Source organism: Amphiprion ocellaris, chromosome 24, assembly GCF_022539595.1.
Source record: "Amphiprion ocellaris isolate individual 3 ecotype Okinawa chromosome 24, ASM2253959v1, whole genome shotgun sequence".
In the NCBI taxonomy this organism is placed as follows: Eukaryota; Metazoa; Chordata; class Actinopteri; family Pomacentridae; genus Amphiprion; species Amphiprion ocellaris.
The window spans coordinates 1702493-1723563 of NC_072789.1; the positions used below are offsets into that span (position 1 = coordinate 1702493).

Below are 21071 nucleotides of genomic sequence, written 5' to 3' on the forward strand. Positions count from 1 at the left end.
TTTTTGTCATTTTTCCGTTGTTTTGTTGCTTTGTTGCTTTGTAACTTTTGTCAAATTTTTTGTCTCTTTGTTGTTTTGTTTCGTGTCGTTTGTCTCATTTTTCTAATATTTTGTCTTGTTTTTGTTGTTCTTTGTCTTTTTTGTCTCTCTCCTGTTGTTTTGTCTCTCGTTTTTGTCATTTTGTGTTTTGCTTCATTGCTTTGTGTGTTGTTTTGGTCATTTTGTTTCTTTCTTTCATCATTTTTTGTCTCTCTTGTGTCATTTGTCCACTTTTTTGTAACTTTTGTGTCAAATTTTTGGTCTCTTTTTTTGTTTAGTTTTGTGTGATTTTTTTCTCATTTTTTGTCATTTTGGTTTTCACTTTTGTTTTGTGTCTCATTTTTGTAATATTTTGTCTAGTTTTTGTTGTTTTTTGTCTTTTCTAAAGTAAAATCCTATGGTTCAGTTCCAGATATCTGTGACTAAATGTTGTGTTCCTTTGTAGACACTCTATGATCTGGAAGTTGTAATGTGAAAATGATAAACTGAGGCTGAATGTTGTTGAAATTGAACTCGTTTTTCTTAAGAAATTTCAGGTTGTTCATGATGTTTTGTGAAAAGATAATTCCTTAAATGTTAACATTTTCAGAATGTACATTTTTCCACCAAAACAAAGGAAACATGTGGAGCTGTGGTTATTTCTAGGTTATTATTCTGTGATTTTACTGGTCACTGGAGATCAAATTAGGCTGAATGTGGAACCTGAACTAAGATGAGTTTGACACTGCTGCTATAAAGCGTGAATCACAGTGGAGACTAGCAGTCAGTCATGTATCATCTGTGAACCCTGCTTTTCATGCATCGTGATCGTACGGGTCAGCGGGGATTATTTTTAGACTATAAATATAAAACTGCCACTTTTTAAAGGAGTCAGATTGGCAGTCGCCTTGTCTTTTTCACAGCTTCAGTCACCTGTCATTAGATCCACAAAACGAGGCGAGCAGAGATCTCCTCAGTGCTGCAGGAGTCATTCATAGTATCTATTTTTGATAACTGTTTACAGTCAAGACATCTGAGGGGAAGAGAGACAGAGTGAGAAATAAAACGAGAGACGAGGATAAAGGGATTGTCTAGGCCAGAGGTGTCACATTTAGTCACAGATATCTGGAACTGATGATATAATGTTTTACTGTATGATCAAAATGACCAAAGTCAGACAACAAAAGACAATCACAAAAACAAGACAAAATATTCCAAAAACAAGACACAAAACGACAAAAAATGAGATAAACGACATGAAACAAAAAGGGACAAAATATTCAACAAAAAGTTAAAAAGTGACAAAACAATGGACAAATGACAAAAACGAGACAAAAAATTACACAATTAAGACAAACGAAACAAAAAAAATTACAAAAGCGAGAAACAAAACAAAAAAGGTGGACAAACAACACAAGTGAGACAACAAACACAAAACGACACAAATGACACACAGAACAATGAATAAAGCAAAACACAAAATGACAAAAATAAGACAAAAAACACAAGTGAGACCAAAAGGAAACACAAAAGGACAAAAACATGAGACAAATGACAAAAGACAAAAACAAGACTAAATATTACAAAAATGAGACACAAAATGACAAAAGAACAATGAGTAATCTAGTATTTTACTTTATGATGAAGTCTAGAAATAATTTTACCTTTATAGTTTTACTAATTTACAATCTGCAGTTAATGTCTTCTCTCTGACTCTACAAAGTCGTCCCACAGGCTGGATTTGACCCTCTGGCGGGTCGGTTTTGGCCCACGGGCCGCATGTTAGACACCTCTGGTCTATGGTGTTGGAAGTTTGCCGTCTTCTGTAAGGGAAATGATGGATGTGGGTCGCAGGTGCAGCAGAGAATCTCCACTAATTGAGTGGAGTCCAGGAGGGACAGGCAGGTGCAGAGCTGCTGGTCGGGGTTAGATGAGGTCCACAACAAACGGAGGGAATCCTCCCCTTCCTTCACTGTTTCTCTTGTAATTTCATTTAGCCTAATCTGTCCCCCGGCTTCCCATCTGTGGAAAAAGAAAAAGTACTCTGAGCTTTGAGCAGCATCTGGCAGCAGTCTCTCCGTACGTCGGCCTGGCATTCAGACGAGGAACAAATGAAAACTGAATTACTAGGCTGGGAGATTAATGGAGAAAAATGAAAAAAAAAAAGAGGAATTGTACAGTACGGCAGGGTTACAGGTGTCTGGAGAGCAGAGACAGATGCCAGGCGTCAGGCTTTGGCTGCCAGAGTCGCCTCGTGTTCCAGAGAACGACGTTCCTCCGACATAATAAAACCTTGTGCTGAAAACCAGCCTGATATTAATTGTGACAAGCGTGCCCTCCTCCTTCATCTGAAAGCACCAGACAAGGAGAAGTGTTTCATTTTTCTGTTGTTATAATGGAAATACATTTCAGCGAGAGAACGGAGGCAGCTGTACTGTTTCTATTTAGATCTAATTTAGTGTTATTTTACTGCACATAACCAGGTGTAATGCAGTAATATTGTAGTTTTTCTGTGTAACTCTGTCCACCCAAGTACAATAGATATCATTACTAGTTCATTATTAATGAGTGATTTCTCCTCAGATGATTTATTGAGAAGACGGCTTTCATGAGATTAATAGAAAATTTAATTTTAATATCATTTTGTGGAGTTTTTTTTCCTTTCAACCATGTGTTATTTTTCATTTTAATCACTATAGATCAGAACAGAAAAGCTCCAAGACATGTTTTAAACTGTCAGTAGTTTTAAAGCTAGAAGGTTAAAATGAGTCTTTTTGCCTTATATTACTATAAAATTATGGGTTTTGCATCCATCTATATACAGGAGGTCCTCGACTTGAGTTGTGTTCCTACAGATTGATGTAAGTCGATTTTCACCATAAGTCGGAACTCCGGAGAAAATGTAACAAAGCCGTGAGGTGCATCACGATATCGATCAGTTCTTCATAAAAGTCATGAATAAGAACGACTTTCATGCATGTGTGAGTCATTTTACAAGAAGATAACAGAATATGTTCCCCTGTTTTAACAGCTTGATCTACCATAATTTCCAGACTATTGAGCGCACCTGAATATAAGCTGCACCCACTAAATTTAAAAAGAAATAAAACAGCTTGTACATATATAGACAGCACCTGTCTAAAAGCCGCAGGCGTCCACATTGTAAGATAAGCTAAACTTTATTGATCCCACAGTGGGGAAAGTTCACCATTGTAACATGAGATATTTACACAGAAAGATTTTTTTTAACTTTTAATAAAATAAAAGCTTTTTTCCATACAGTGCCTGTAACACGGCAGTAAAATGCATTGAGTCAGTTCACGCTGCCGTCTCCAACGTCTCACCATCGATTCACCGATGCCAAGCTTACGTGCAGCAGCTCTATTTCCTTCTTCGACAGGCAGATCGATTACCTTTAACTTAAAAGCTGCATCATGTGCGTTTCTTCGTGTGTTTTCCATGATGAGGGTGTGTGCATGAAGCACAAAATGACTGATCTGAAGAATTTAGTGTGAGTGTGTTTGATTTAATTCAGTGTCGTTGTTCCACTTTGACCTGTTTGGTAATTTTATTGGTCAGATGTGACGAGGCTGAACGTATTGATGGCATGAAGCTCGCCCGTAAACATCTATACATTAGGAACTGCTGTATAAAACACAGGGTTCAAAGCGTGAGAAAAAAGGAGCGGCTTATAGTCCGGAAAGTACGGTAATAATGCAGATGTTTGTCGGTGTTTTGTCCTGTTCTGTTTTATGATATCTTTTTTTCATTTCCATGGTGTGTTGCCCTTAAGGCAGAATTATCAATGTACTTTTATTTAGAAAAAGCCTTTATTTTGAAGTTGTCTGTTGACAGTTGTCACTTCCTGTCTGCTAGTTTTGATGCTTAGCGTGCTTTTCTGGATACACAGATCTCTACTTTGTAAACTCCACAGAGGCAATGTTGTTTTAACTTCATTTTTGGACTTACTGTAAACCGAGGACCCGCTGTATTAGACTCTTGTGATCAAATGTTCCTTCTTGTCAGTTCCTGCATCAGAACCCCTAAAAATGAATGAATGAATTCTCCCAGAAGCTTCCCTGCACTGAGATGTCCTGTCTGTATCCTTTTGGATTATAGATTAGGCCTTTAATAATCAATGACAGCACGGTTGTCAGAACAGATTAGAGGCATAATCTCCAGTGTATGCCCTCATAATACTCTTTACAGCGTAACTCTCAGAAGCAACAACAAGCCCTGGCTCAGAGTGGCATTGGTTTCCACCGAAGGGCATTGTAGGTTTCATCTGTCACCCCTTAGTGTCACAATTGCGTCCTTTAAAAGAGTGTTAATTGAGTTTATTTTTCAAGTGATATTTCTGGAGGATCTTGACATTTTGATCAAACTGATAAAAAAGATTATTTGACAGCCGAGTCCCCATGCGAGGCTGCTGAAACTGTGCCACAGACAGCTGGGGATTCATCAGTAAATGCAAACATCATTGCGACTCCTCCACCGTCTCCGTAAAGCAACGCCTGCCCTTCATCTCTTCCTAAGTTTTGCAAGCTAAGGGGTCACCATCTGTTGCCATCATGCCTGAGCAATGCCCTCCCCATTTGCATTTCTCCCTGTTTATTGAGGTGTGAGATGCTGGCATGCCAACGCCATTATTCTCCCCGGCCCTGGCTGATTTCCCAGACCTTTCAGCCGATAGAGGTGAGCTGACAACAGCCTCGGTGGATGGAGAGCCACACTCTGGTGTCGGCTTGGGCACCGGGAACCTGTTCCAACTTGGCACCGATTGCAAGATTTTGACAAAATTGTTAATAAAGTTTAATTTCAGTTCAGATTATTGGCTCCTAAGCACATCAGAATCAGATGTATTGGCGGAGTACGTACACAGCATACAAGGAATTTGGTTTCGGCTGTTGGTGTCACCCTTGGAATATGGAAAGAGAATAATTAAAAGAAGCTATAGAAAGAAGAAGAGAGAAAGAAAAAATAGTGGTAATGAAAATAAATATCACAATATACAGGGGGTCCTCAGTTTACGATGTCCCAGACTTACGGAGTTTCGTCGTTACATCAGAACTGGTTACATGGAAGTAGTTGACGAGCAGAGTGGATGAATACGTCGTCACGCGGCGCTATAAGACGGCTTTGTTTCCATTCTCCGGTTGTATTCCACCTTGGATTCTACATTCGTTAACTTTTTGTCCTTCATTATGGCTCTCAAGAGTAAGTCCGACTCTTCTGATGCTCAGAAGAAAAGGAAAACCGTCTCCATGGAAGTGAAATTAGACAGAATAAAACAATTGGAACAGGGCGAAACACAGATGAATATCAATCAAGTTGTAAAAACGTTAGGGCTGGACCCGAATATCTCTGCTGCGAACTCTCAGCCAATCAGAGGTGAGCTAACTAAACATGGCATGTTCACTGACATTAGGTAAATCTGGAACTGAACAATAAACATTGAAACCTCAACATCAACAACAATATCAGTCTGTTACAATATTCTGTTATCTTCTTGTAAAATGATTCATACATGTGTGAAAGTCGTTGGTATTCATGACTTTATGAAGAACTAATTGCTGTTGTGATGCACGGAACAGCTTTGTTTACATTTTGGCCGGAGTTCCGACTTACGGCGAAAATCGACTTACATCAATCTGTAGAAACAGAGCTCCAATGTATGTTGAGGACCTCCTGTATACAGATATTTACAAGCTAGAAAGGAATATAGAAACACAGTAGTGCAAAGTGATAATTGCTGGATGATGATACAGTGCAAAAAGCAGAAAATGCTGTTCTTAGTGCAGAAAGTACTGTACTTATCCATTGTTGTTTATCAGGGTGACGGCAGTTGGGAAGAAGCTGTTCTTGTGTCTGGTGGTTTCAGTGAACATGGCTCTGTAGCGCCTACCAGAGGGGACGGGTGAAAACTGTTTCTATCCAGGGTGAGTGGGGTCTCCTTCCTGGTTCTGGTGGAGAACAGTTCCTGGATGGAGGGCAGGGGGCTCCAGTGATGTTCTCTGCAGTCTGCTGTGGGCTCAGTGTTTTCAGTGGGTCTGTTGTGTCCTGTTCTCTTCTGTTTGCTATTCGTGTAGTGGCCCTGTTGTTTAATCCTCCTATTGTCCTCTTTAAATGGCACCAAAAAATATTGTTTCCTTGTCTGAAAAAAATCCAAAAATTCAGCAAAAAAAATTCCCCAAATTTCTGAAAATTTGCAAAACCTTCAGGAAGAAAATTCCAATAATTCCTTAAAAGTTTCCCTTAAAAGTTTTATTTAAAAAAAAAAAAAAAAATCCCCCAAATTTGGCAAGAAAATTCTTGTATTTTCAAAAAATGAGTAAAAATCCATCCATCCATTATCTATACACCGCTTAATCCTCACTAGGGTCATGGGGGGGCTGGAGTCTATCCCAGCTGACTCAGGTGAAGGCAGGGGACACCCTAGACAGGTCACCAGTCTGTCACAGGGCTACATACAGAGACAAACAATCACTCTCACATTCACACCTACGGGCAATTTAGAATGATCAATTAACCTCAGCATATTTTTGGACTGTGGGAGGAAGCCGGAGTACCCGGAGAAAACCCACGCATGCACAGGGAGAACATGCAAACTCCATGCAGAAAGATCCCGGGAAAGCCGGGACGCGAACCAGGGATCTTCTAGCTGCAAGGCGAAAGTGCTAACCACTACACCACTGTGCAGCCCCTGAGTAAAAATCTTCCAAAAAAATCCTAAAAATATCTAAAGTGATTAAATATATTTCAGTCAAACTTCTATTTTCTTTAAGAACATTCACATTAAAAAAAAAATAAAAAATTTGTGAATGTTCTTAAGAAACATTTGTAACGTTTGTTTTTTCCACCAAAAAGTGTTCAAAAATTTCCCAAAAATGTTGAAAATGTGGACATCAGAAGTTTCACTGTGAAAATCTATTTTTTTCCCACATTTTCAAACTTTAAACCGGGTCGATTTTGACCCGCAGGACGACAGGAGGGTTAATTCTGTGAGGTTAGGTGTGGGGAGACCGATTATTTTGGCTGTGGTGGTTATAGGTGTGAATTTGGTTTTATTTGTGACGGAGAGCATGTTATAGAAGCAGGTGGAGCAGTCCAGGAGGATAGAATAAAATAGATCAGAATAACTGTCGAAATACAAACAATACACAACTCTACTCTGGAATCAACAAGTTTAACAGTAATTAGGAGAAACGGACTGCAGTCAGGCCTGGATGGGACTCTTTAGATGCACACTCACAGTTTATATTTAGTAAAGTGCTAGGAAATGACGCTTTCTTATAGAACACTCTCTGTGAGAAGGATCGTCGCTGGATTGGCAGCCAAATTAGACACCGAGGCTCACAGAAAGGATCTTTGTGAGGTTTTGTGAGGAGCAGATTAAGTCGAGTTTTTACTCAGCTGTTCTCTCTGGAGCACAAAGTTCCATTCGATGATTCAAGAATAAAGTTTCAGCGTTCTTCTGAAACGCAATAAAGCTGGATGACAATTTTCAATATGGATTCATTTATAGTTGATTAATGGTAGAGAAGTGAAAAAAATGGATGGATAGAAAGATGATGGATGGATGGATGGATGGATGGATAGTGGGAAGGATGGATAGATGGATGGATGATAGATGGATGATTGGATAGTTAGTTGGATGGATGGATGGATGGATGGATGATAGAAAGATGATGGATGGATGGATGGATGGATGGATAGTGGGAAGGATGGATAGATGGATGGATGATAGATGGATGATTGGATAGTTGGATGGATGGATGGATGGATGGATAGAAAGATGATGGCTGGATGGATAGATGGATGAATAGATAGATGTATAGATGATAGATGGACGGATGGATGGATGCTCATGTTATTGCACATATCAGGCTGTTGACATCATTAAATGTCTTTAATTGTCCAGAACTACAAGATACTCGTTGGAATGACACAAACCATAAAAAAATCATCAAATAGTCATTAGGGAAGCTACTTTATTAACATTTTCTGTCCATTAACTATTTAAATGGGTTACCAGGAGCACCTGGCAGTGTTCAGTGTACATGTTCTTTCTTGCTTTCTCCCCGTGGAATAATTATGAAATATGCTTATAAGGAGACAAGGTGCAGAGAGGGGTTGTAGAAGTGGAGATGTGAGGCAGGAGTTGCTCAGTGACACCCCCAGTCCTGATGAAAATGGAAGATGAAATAGGAAATGCCACACCTATGCTACCGGCGGCTCTTTTTTGTCTTCAGAATGCCTTGAAGTGGATATTAGTGTGGTGCAGGTCGTCCTGAGTCGTTTAACTTCCAGACACTGGCTCCAGCCCAAAGCCAGTGTGAGTCAGGAGAAGGTCGAATCTGAAGTAAAAGAAAGCAGAAGCATAACTCAGAATGGTTGCACCAAGACTGAAAAATAGCAGAGTTTTAACTCCTGAATTCATCAAGATATATTTGAAAATTAACATTTTCACATTGTCACACTCAAAGAGGCCCCTCACCTCTGATTTTAATATCATTTTGTCTTTGTGTACATTCATTCTTGTCTTTGTTGTGCGTTTCGTCAAAAATATCACAGATTTTCTTGATTCCTTGTCTGCATTGAGCTGCGTCATTTCACGCCTTCAGGGTTCTAATAAATGCATGTGAAACTGGATTTTTCCAGCAGAAAAGTCATATTTACATTAAAAATTGAGAGCAGACATCTCAGCCCACAGTCCCAGTACATTAGCTGCTGATCTTAGTGCCAGCCCACATCAGCTTCTGGCTCAGCTGATTCCCTTATATGCGTCCAATTGGCAAATCTCCGACAGGATGTGCTATTTAAGCTGCTTTGGCCTGCCTACCTTCACTGCTTCCTCTGCAAGTCACTTTGCAAACTCCCTCACGTGAATGTCCAGGTTGTTGCCGTAGATTCTTCAACTCGCACAGTGAGGATGGCGGCTTGATTGCATGATAGTTTCACAGCATCATTGGTCTTTATCAAACTGAGCCAGTTGGGAAGAGAACACTGTTTCCATCACAGGAGCTCTTGTCTAGAAAGCCACAAAAAAAAAACAAAACGGAACACTACTCCTGCAGCTCTGCTACAGTCTCGGCCCTGGCTGTCCAAAAGAGACTCAGTCGCACTCTTTGGTCCTTGTACAGCATCCAGTATGGACGCTCTGGAGACCAGTTTGGTACCAGCACTGATGGCATCACAGATCTGCAGTCTCTTGTTTGGATCTTCACTGCTGCTGTCTCAGCCTTAGACTTTCCATGGAAGCATGTGAAAGGCAGGGGGATTTTCCTGTGTAACCACTCAGACAACAGGCCCAGGACTGGTTCCACTGAGTTTGGTTGTTTTGGGGCTGAACCCTCCTGTTGTCCCGCTGTCATTCTGATCCCAAATGAAATGTTTGTTCTCGTATACTTTTATGTAAACAAGGTCTATTTGGACCCAAATTCCAAAATGAAGGGGAAAATTTGTGGTAATGGGTTGGACTGAAGTAAGACTAAAGGTGCAACACAGATTTGATTGGTAATTTATACTATACGCTTTAAATATCAGTCAAACCAGGCAGGGGACAAAAGGTGTATGGCAAATGGGAGGACATTACGAGGGTTAATTGTTGCTGCTCTCTCTGTTTTAGGCTTTCTATGTATGTACACTAGTGTTCAAAAGTTTGGGGTCACGTAGAAATGTCCTTGGAGTCCTTAGAAAAGCATTTTTTTTCCCATGAAGATAACACTAAATGAATGATAAATCCAGTCTAGGTTTTAAACCACACAAACACTGACAGAGTTGTACTCACACAGTTGGAGTTCAACATCTCACACATTGCTGGGCAAAAAATAGCACGTCATACAAAGCTGCACATCCTCAAATGGAATTAAATCCATCTTTGGTAATTTCATGAAATCCAGCCGTCTTGTCCTCACAACTCTCATCCTAATTAGAAGTGAACAACCGTGAACATGAGGGTTCAAAATTAATAAAAAGAACATTTGGGTGCAAGTGGAAATTACAGCGGGCCCTCTTCCTCTTGCTTGTCTTTGAAAAGTGAATGTCAGTGGAACTTTGTTAGCAAAGGTTAACGTGGTCATTAGAATTCAGCCTGCAGCGCCTCTAATTTATTCCCAAAGTGGTGTCGTTCATTTATGGATCTGTTCCATATTTAGGGTGAAGGCGAGATTTCCATCGCAGAATGTCATTAGGAACAAAAAATGACCCCAAAAATGCACCAAATTACTACATGAAGACCTTAAATGCCCACAAAACAGAAATAAGAGAAAAGAAAATAACCAAAAAAGAAACAAAATGAGCACAAAGACACACAAAACATCCACAAAAAGACACAACAAACGCACAATTGGACAAAAAATGACACAAAATGACCACAGAAAAACACAAAATGACTCAGTGAGACAGATAATGATCATATAAAGACACAAAATGACGAGAGACACACCACAAAATGTGACCACAAAACACCTAAAATTACCACAAACAGACTGAAAACGGCCACAAAGAAATAATTTATCATATATATTATACATATTTATAAGTTATTATGCTGTGATTTTACTGGTTCGGCCTATTTGAGATGAAATTGGGCTGAATGTGGAACCTGAACTAAAGTGAGTTTGACATCCCTGCTGTAAAGAAATCTATATAATGTGAATAAAACATCGTATGAAGACTAGTAGAGTAGGTAAATTCAGGTATCTCGGCCTTGACAACGCTACTTGGTCTTCATTTGAGGAAAACATGGAAACAACAACACTTGTCAGCCTGATGCTCTTCTCAGCTCAGGAAAATGCAAAGGCGTTTTCCAGCGCCTACGTCTCTCCCACTGATTAATGGTTAGAGGTGGAGGACCCATGTTGTGGCTTTGATGAGGCAATTTGTACAGTTCTGCAAGAAAACAATGGCAGTTCATTTTATTGCGGTGCGTCTCCAAGGATACATCAGCACGACTGCTACGGCGTACAGTGAGGAGTTTAGCCGGATAATAAATCAAAAGATGCTGGTGTACCGGGGAGGAGCGGTGTTACAGCTCGCTCTTTAATGGCCCATGTGCTGTTTGTAGCTCTATTTGGATGCAGAGTTTGAAGCCGTCATCTTATTGAATTCAGCTGTGAATACAAAGCCGGCGACTGTTTGCGCTGTTGCTTTTGATACCTCCCTCTGGGCGTACACAAAACCACCACTTGATCATTTAGCCATTGTGTTCTAAACATCATATTTTCCAAATGAACAAAACGGCAGCAAAGCCGGGGGAGTTACAGTTAGAGCAGTGCAGGCGTGCTGTGTAATGCACATCAATAACAGCAAGTTGTCAATAAACCACAATTATATGGATCCCAGCCTCCATTATGCAACATGAACCTTTGGTTAGCCTGAGGGCACGCACTACCGTCCAGAAGTCACTGAGAAATGTCCTTATTTTTGAAAGAAAAGCAGTTTTTTTCAATTAAGATAACATTAAATAAATCATAAATCCAGTTGTTAATGTGGTAAATGACTATTGTAGCTGGAAATGTTTCATGGAATATCTCCATAGAGGTACAGAGGAACATTTCCAGCAACCATCACTCCTGTGTTCTAATGCTACATTGTGTTAGCTAATGGTGTTGAAAGGCTCATTGATGATTAGAAAACCCTTGTACAGTTATGTTAGCACATGGATAAAAGTGGGAGTTTTCATGGAAAACATGGAATTGTCTGGGTGACCCCAAACCTTTGAACAGCAGTGTACATTTACTGTTTTCTTCCTCTATTTTTTTGTTGACAGACTACATTTATCCCGCAGACACTTTTATATGTAAAACATCTAAATACTGATGCATCCTGACGGCTGCTTTCCAACTGGGTCTTTGGACGTCATTTACCATTTTATACTGCTTAGAAGCTGTCGGAAGTGAGGGCTGAGACGTTGATTGGCAGATCATCAGCTGTTTCAAAAAAAAAATCTGTCAATAATCAGTGTTCCAAAAAAATTGCACAAATTCTGTAGTTACAACACACTATGAAAAATACAAGGTTGAAGAACAGTGAGGCCATTTTTTTAAGTTTAGGCATTAAAAAATTATTCTCATAAACATATTAGTTTACAAGTCACAAGAAGTTTCAATACGTGCTACAAGAAGATTCTAATTTGATCCATTGAATTAATCCACTGCACATTTACTCAGCCGATCTCAAGAGGATAAAACCTGAAACATTGCAAAACAACATTTTATCTGATCAGAATATGTTATTCTGTTATAATGCTATGTCCAATTTACTGTCATTCCAGTCACATACAGGTCAACTGCGAAAACTGAATGTGGTTTCATTAGGTCTTTAGCGCAGTGTATAAAAAAGGACAATTCACATTTTAACAACTTTGGGTAGTACAGATATTTAACGAACAAAACACTGTAAACAAGTAGCTAAAACAGAAGACAGGAAAAAAAGGTAGGAATTGGGGATAAAAAGAAAAGTTGTGTACGCAGTTGACAAGACAGAAAATAGTTAAATATTAAATCAAAAATGCAAAGATAGAAGTGTAGGAACAACTTTTGCTATCAAAATGTCCTGATACAGTGTGGAATGAACATGAATAAAAGACTAGTTTAATTAAAGTTGAACCTAATAAATTGTAAATATGAAGTGGTTTCATTACTGCATTACTGATACATTATGATATGAAGATTCATAAAAATGATGAGGTTTTAGTTTTAAAAAGGCAAGCTAAACATTTTCCCAACTCAAGTTACTTTTATCAGATTATGATCAATCACAAATTATAATGGACATTATAATGACTCACTCCTGCCAATAATATTCATTTTAAATGCTAATAATTTACATGTCTGAGGCCGATCAAGACAAAGTTATTATTGACTAAAACAGGTTGAAGTTTTTAAACTTCATATCAAATGTAAATATTTTCAGATTTTCTTGCTGAGATTTCAAATTAGCAGTGAAATATGAATCGGGATTGTGCAAAACATACTTTGAAAAGAGTGACATAAGGCATGTCAAGGTCAAATTTAACCAGTTTTTCTGCGTGGACTCTTTTCTACGAGCATTTTAAGTACCAGTATCACAGCCAGCCATATTTATTCAATTCTAGAAAACCAAGCTTGTGTTATATGTTCGATTAATTGTGTAACCTTTAAAAAAAAAAAAAAAAAAAAAAAAAAAAAGGGGGGGGGGGGGGGGGGGGGGGGGGCGTGAAAATCAATTAAACCAAGTACAAAAATCATCACAGGAAGCTGAAAAAGTTGTTGACCTTCAGAACAACTTCAGTGATTCGATGTGCTTCTTTACGCTGCTGCTTTACTGTTGGTGAATTAGCTGCAGCAGCTACTATGGAGCCTGCAGATCTGTGTGAATTCATTGCATTTACTTTATTTTCCTTTGTGTTTTCAGATGTGAATATGCATGACAGGACGACGTGGTCGGTGCCAGACAACCAGCATCTGCAGCGTGATGAATACTGATCAACTGAACGATGATATCGAGCCGTAATATTCCATCCTGGAGTATTTCTGGCCTGCAGGTACTTTGAATCTTGTATTCTTTTAAACACTTAAATGAAATTACCAAAAAATTAGTTGAACTGCACCAATTCTGGTGCAGTTCAACTATTTTTTTTTGTCTTTCTGACTTGGTTCTTCAGGTTCTTGATGGGTTTCAGTCAATAATTTGGGGAGACCAGTCTAGAACCTTCATTCCAGCCTGATGAAACCATTTCTTTACCACGTCTGATGTGTGTTTGGGCTCATTGTCTTGTTGAAACATCCAGCTGTGTCCAAGATCAACCTTCTGCTGATGGTTTTAGGTTTTCCTGAAGAACATGGAGGTGATCCTCCTTCTTCATTATTCCATTTACTTTGTGAAAAGCTCCAGTTCCACAGAGCATGATACTGCCACCACCATGCTTGGTCGTAGGTTTGGTGTTCTTGGGGTTTTAAAAAAGTCCAAGACCTGCCAAAGACAGTCTGAAACCAGTCCCCAACAAGTCTTAACCCAGGACCAAAATCAAACCTAAACTACTCCTAGAAAGTCCAAGACCTTGTAAAACCAGTCCTAAACCAGTCCTAAAAAGGACTAAAACCAGGGCCAAAATCAAACCTAAACCAGTCCAAAAAACTGTTCAGAACCAGTCAGATTACAGTCTGAAACCAGTCCTAAAAAAGTCTAAAACCAGCACAAAGTTGGGACCAAAACCAAACCTAAACTACTGGCCCCATCCCTCTGGAACAGGGTAAATCTGGCCTCATCAGACCACATGACCTTCTTCCATTGAACCAGAGTCCAATCTTTATGCTCCACAGCAAACTGAAGCCTTTTTTTCTGATCATCTTCACTGATCAGTGGTTTTCTTAGAGCTACAGCTGTTTAGTCCCAATCCTGAGTTCCCGTCAATCATGGAAACGTTCTTACTTTCACTATTTAACAGCTGTGAGTTCTACTGTTGGTTTCCTACGATCATCTAAGAGTTTGTTCCTGGAAGATGATGGTTCTCCACTATCCTTCAGGTTTTAATAATGCGTTGGACGGTTCTTAATCTGATTTTAGTTGTTTCATCTCCTTAGTTGTTTTCTTTGCTTGATGCAGGCCAATAATTTGATCCTTCTGAGACAGATTAACATCCTTTCCATGACCACAGGATATGTCTTCCAACACAAGAAGCTCCTCACTGCATCAGCTAGGGTTAAAGAAGTTGTTGTCATCACTGTAGTAATTATCCAATGGAAGGATCTGAACTATTCACTTAGTTAAATCCAAGTGGGGACTGTTTTTTTTTCTTTTTTTGAACAGGTGTATTAAAATATAAATAATCAAAAACAGTGTACATAAAGACCTTTCTTTAGCTGACTGGTTGGAACAATGGAAGGATCAACAACAGGGAACTGCTTTATTTCATGTTTCTCGTCACATAGCAACAAGCTAAGCCTGTTTCTATGTTTGGTGCAATTATATTTCATCAAACAAACTGCATAACAGGCCTGCACTAAAAGAAAATAATCACAATATTACAGTCAGGTGTTCTTTTAAAAATCACCTCGAGCTTACATGTTAGCTACCAGCAGTTGCTAAAAATGAAATCAGTCAGATCTGAAGACCTGCTCAGACATTTTTGTACTTCAGATTTTTTTCCTTTTCCAAACCAGCCTCAGAAATGAGACAAATAATTGAATAGAGAGGAGAAAAGGGGCTGTGAGTTGGATGATCACGTGTGAGGCACAGCAGTCTGCTTTCACTCACAGATGTTCCATTTGGTTATTATTCCCAGTCAGACTGTTCCTCCACAGTGGGCGCACCAGCATTAGAAATCCAAAAACAACGTTGTACTCCTTTAGTCTGGAATCCAAACACAAATGGAAGACAAAATGAGAATTTTGAAATGTTATCTCGCACAATATTGAACTGAAACAGCAAAGGGAATGAAGAGTCAGGAGACGGCAGGCAGCGTCGTGAGGGGTGAATACTGAGAGGGAGATATGGACACCATATGAAGACACACATTCTGTTTTGTACACCACTCATCCTGCACAGTTTGTCCATGCATAAATGAATACAGATCGCTGTGTGAAATCAGTACAACTAAGGAGTAGCTTGGCACAAGATGCTGCTAATCAGTCCGCTCAGCCGCCGTCCACCCCTGCATACAAAACCAGCACACAGACACACACACACACACACACACACACACACACACACACTCGTCCAAACAATCACTTCTTCTGATATTTCCGTTCACAATTGCTTTTCTCCATTCATTCATCATCCACACAATTCCAGTGGAAAGATGTGGTCTGCAGCTTATTACAGAGGATGTAGTTTTACATATTGACGACACCGGTATTGTTCTCCCCTGTCATTAAATCACTTATTTCAGGAATTAGCGGTGCTATAATTTAGGTCTTTCTCCAGTCTGCCAGAATCTAATCAGTGTTGTCAACTGGAGTTAGTCTGTCAGCGGCGGGAGAATGTAAAAAAGGAAAGAGATGAACCTGTCACTTCATCACTGCTGAGAGAATCTATCAGGAAGGATGTTTTAGGAGACAGAGAGCACCCAGGAGAATTTCTTCAGGATAATGCTATATTTTGAACTTCGTAAATTATAATGCTGCCACCAAATGCAGCAGGTTTAGGAGTGTGTGTGTGTGTGTGTGTGTGTGTGTGTGTGTGTGTGTGCGTGTGCGTGTGTGTGTGTGCACGTAAATAACGATGTAAATGCAGAATCAGACCATAAATAGAACATTAAAGCTGTTTTAGTGCTTGTTTGAAGATCTCAATTAGCATGGATGAAAAATTGAATCAGGAGTGTCAAACATGTGGCCCATGGGCCAAAAGCGGCCCGCCAAAGGGTCCAATCTGGCCACGGGATGACTTTGTAAAGTGTAAAAATTACAGAGAAGACATTAACTGCAATTTATAAGACAATAAATTTAAAGTAATTCCTAGACCTTTGCTTTGTTTTGATCATAAAGTAAAATACTAGATTGTTCATTGTACTTTTGTCATTTTGTGTCTCATTTTTGTAAGGTTTTGCCTTGTTTTTTTGTCTTTTTTTGTCACTTGTCTCACGTTTTTATCGTCTTCTTTCTCATTTTTGTCATTTTGTGTTTCCTTTTTTGTCTCGCTTGTATTTTTTGCCTCATTTTTGTCATTTTATGTTTTGTTTTATTCATTTTGGTTATTTATAGGTTATTATGCTGTGATTTTACTGGTCCAGCCGACTTGAGATGAAATTGGGCTGAATGTGGAACCTGGACTAAGATGACTTTGACACCCCTGAATTAAATAATTCAGAAGCCTCACACATTACAACAGAGTGCTTCTGTTGAGGGAAATTTCCGATTAAAAACCCATTTCAAGCTTGTGTTGCAAGTGTAAAACAATCCTGACAGCTGTGTTGTCTCTTCTGTCCTTAATTAGAAACACAAAGTGCTGACGTGCAGTGGACCTGAAACCTGATCCACGAAAACAAAAACCCTTCTATTCACTCTCACCTGTCTTGTTTCCTGCTCTTTTTTTTTTCCTTTGGTGGCTGAGTTGAGCTCGAATCACCGTCAAGTGTGATGACCCACGAGAAACCTGCTGTTCAAACTGCGCAGAAGACAGAAAAGTTCTTTCCAAGTGTCATTTCTGCACCGCACAGCTGGAAACATGCTTCTGTTTCATCCCTGAGAAGTAATTTGCTGAGCTGAGAAAAAAAGAGAAACCCAGAGTGCATCTTTGCACTCGGTAAGTAAAGGTAATTTTAAAAACGTAATTGAAAAAGTCGCACTGAGTGCACAATTGTGCTGTTTGGAGTCAAGGACCACAACAAATGCAAACAAGAAATCAAATCCCAAAGCACTCTGAGTCCTGAGTACATAAAAGCATTTAAAATTGCCTGTGCATCTCCAGATGCTGTAATTTGCAGATTTCAAGCTTTTCTATTAGAGTTGTTTCACACACCAGAGGGGTCACGGCTCAATGGAGTGATGCTTTTGTTTGCACCTCGGTTTTGGGGTCACAGGAACAGAAACAAATGCATGAAACAACATTGTCATTTATTTTAAAAGTAGAAAAATGGCATATTCAAGGCTGTAAACATGGAGATAGGAGAGGCCTGAAGCAGGATTGGAGGTAACTTCAGGTTTAACTCTGGGTTTTAAGAGCGTCTCTGAGGACAGTGAGAGTTTTTAGAGCACCATTTTCTGAGAAATATAGATTCTCATTGGAGGGTTGTTCAATCTTTCCTGCTTTCTTTTATTATTTCTGTTGGCCAGAAGCAATTTTCAAAGTAATTGTATTGTTCTGTAGGTCTTTATGTGGCAATGTAATCCTAAAGCAGAGCCTGATAAACCACTTAAGCCTTCTACTTGTTGAACTCTGAAGCTTTGCAGGCAGCTGCCGGTTTGAATGATGTTTTTATTTTTACTCTTTTCTTGCACTCAGAATACCTCTACAACCATCTTACGCATGCCAGGAGGAGTCTACATCTAAGCAACACATTAAATGGAAACTGCAGCTGTAATTACAGTCAGATGTACTCGTGTTTTAATTATAGCTCTGTGATATTGATAAGCCTGTTAACTTGGCTATTCATTTTTTTGCCAGCCTTCCTTCCTGCTTTGGCTGCAGCAGCTGTGTTGCCTTCAGTCTGTTGTGTAGTTTTACGTTTCTCATCTTGGTTTAGGGTTGTAGTTTGTTTTTCTTGTGAGATCTGGTACCAACACCCCCGGTTCTGAAACCCTGGGTGGACTTATGGGGTTGACAACCAGCTTTATATGTGTTCAGACTCGTGAAGCCAGATAATGAAAGTGTGTCTTGGGTATGCTGAATTTGCCTCTTGAACTTCAGGTGTCTGAAATCGAGAAATGCTTGAGGTCATCCTTGGCTTGGTAAATGGGGTCCATCTTATCCCATCTTTTGAGATTTTGATATGCAAATGGAAAAAATTAGATGTAATACATACTGATCAGGCATAACATTACAACCACCTACCTAAGATTGTGTTGATCTCCTTTATGTGATCAAAAATGCTCTGAACCAGTGGGCCTGGACCAGAGGACCTCTCAGGGTGTGCTATGAGGACCTGTGGGTGCTCTGGATTGTACAGTGGTGAAGCAAACTTGTTCTACTGCATCTTATTGATGCTTGATAAGAATGGAGTCTAGGAATTTTGGAGGTCAAATCAACGTCCTGGGCAAATATCATGTTCCCCAAGATGTTCCCGATTGTTTGATGGATTTGCAATGTATTGGGGTGCAGTTTCCTGCGGGGGTAGGCCAGTAACATTTGGGATTTCCATTTGCATGAAGGAGTATGTTTGTTCTGGGACAATGTTTATTTGGGTGTCTAAGTTTCATCAACACAGATGCCAAAATCCAAGATTTTCCAGCAGAACACCACATAGAACCAGTATGATCAATGTTATTTACCTGTCAGTGGTCATAATGTTGTGGCTGATTGGTGTATATCCATCTATATATACAACAATGCCAGCAACCATTACATTTCACTCCTGTGTAATGTTTATTGATATTTAACCATTTTAGCATAGAAATAATATATTTACCATCAACCCCAACTGCCCCAACAGTCATGATCCAGGCTGACAATGATGGCTGATTGGGAAATATAACAGTAAACTCATTTTTTGAGTTTAATCAAAAATAATTTAAATAAAATACTCCTGTTCATCATCTTAGAGCATGACATAAATGATCTTGAAGTGGAATTTCCAACTATGCTTGTGCACTGATCAGCACTTAGTAGCTCAAAATTTAGCAGTCGGGAGAATCCCAACGGCGACTTCAACCCGGCCTTGAAAGTGTACACGAACATAAACAGCATTCCTAACAGAATGCTTAATCAAACAGGGTTCTAATTTAAAACTTATGGCATGTATGATCACAGATATGTGGAGGTACGTTCTTGTAGAAATTTTAAAGCCGCGAAAAGCCTAAATGGGAACTTTTATCAAAGCATAAGCAGGAAACATGTTGATGCGCGATGTTTTCTGGAGTTCAGAAGCAGCAAACAGATGCCGTCACTGCAGCTGCATTTTATTGTGTGATCAGTTGATGCTTGAAGAGTAAGGAACAGTGAAAATGAAAGTCCTATTATAAGCAGTTGTGATTTTCACGTCAGTCGTCACCACGTTAGATGTGTTTTCCACCAAGATGCCTTAAAATCAAGGGCTGCATTTGATTTTTCAATGTTTTTTGATGCTTACTCTGAGTTGTTTGTGATGAGATTCTGTCAGTGACTCGTAGGTGCAAGACAAATGTTGGAATTATAATTGCTACCTGTGTTGGATTGACTTTATCTCACACTTTCAAAACCTCCAGAATGCAGGAATGTATACTTGTAGGTTTTATTTGTGGTTTCATCTAGATTACATGCTGAACACCCAAACGTTGCATCGCCAGACATGACTGTTGAAGTCTCATTCTAGAGGAATCCGCATTTATCTGCTGCTATAAAGTCCCCACCTATTTGGTTTGAGGCTTTCCACCAGATTTTATTACCTGGCTGCAGGGGTTTGCTCCCATTCACTCACAAGAGCATCACATCCAACACTGATGCTGGCTGAAAAGGGTCGGCTCACAGTTGGCGTTCCAGTTCATCCCAAAGCTGTTGGATGGGATTGAGGTCAGGACTTTGAGCAAGTTTTTGAACACCAGCCCAGAAAACTGTTTGTTTATGGATGTGACTTTGGATGTTTTTATGTAGAAACAGGAAAGGGACACAGTTTACTTAATGAAACTTACCAGGGGATAGATCTAGTTCCCGATGTATGGTAGCGTTAAAACTTTTTTCCTCAGAAGCTTGTGTTGTAGATTTCTGTCTGCCTTTGTCAAAGAATCTCATCTCTGTCTATCAAAAACTTTAGTAGAAGTTTTTCAACTAAAATCCTCCTTTTCTGCCTGAAAATGGCTTTGATGTAACGCTACACCATTGCCTCCCCTACAATGTGCAGATGTACTATGGGAGATCAGAGTAAGCTGAAATCTAGAACATAAAAGATAGCAGTTAGTTGGTAAGTGTTTTTGGAACTTTGGTTTTTGTGTTTGATTAGGACTTGTCAGGTAGTAGTCCTGGTTTCATTCTCTGAGTTTCAATAGGTGGGTGCTTCTCTCTATTGTTACCTGGCTGAAAATCTGAAAGTGACAGGTTCAGTCCTAATACTTCCTGGTATTTATACACACATCCTATGCTGTAGCGTCCACCTCTTGTGTCAGCCCTCATTGTGCGACGACTGAATTGGGCAAAGACCTGCGAGTCTACCTGTGCAAGGCCTCCATTACTGATATCTCCTTCAACCTTGGCCTCTGGAATTGTCAGTCGACTGTAAACAAAACAGAATGAATCCAAACACTGGTTAACTTGTTTCATGGCTCTTATCCAGGTTGTTTTCTCCTGACTAGATCCTTGCTTGTGTTGTATCCACTCTCAGATGTACGCCGCTTTGGATAAAAGCGTCTGATAAATGGAATTGTAGAATTGTAGAACTGGGATCCTGTCTCCCTCCATCCACAGCAGCTTGAGCACACCAGCTCACCTACATGTCCACTCAA

At 39.6% G+C, this 21071-nt stretch overlaps 1 protein-coding gene across 5 annotated transcripts in view; it reads left to right on the forward strand.

Annotated features, from left to right (window-relative positions):
* LOC111586178 (beta-1,3-galactosyltransferase 1-like) overlaps positions 1-21071 on the forward strand; it is a 155964-nt gene that overhangs the window by 30508 nt on the left and 104385 nt on the right. For 4 of the 5 annotated variants that reach the window (XM_055008615.1, XM_055008612.1, XM_055008614.1 and 1 more), the window contains one exon: positions 13417-13546. The gene's annotated coding sequence lies outside the window, so the exon portion shown is untranslated. Of the gene's footprint in view, positions 1-13416; positions 13547-17110; positions 17245-21071 lie in introns of those variants that run through there. The other variant, XM_055008616.1, reaches the window with a different exon arrangement.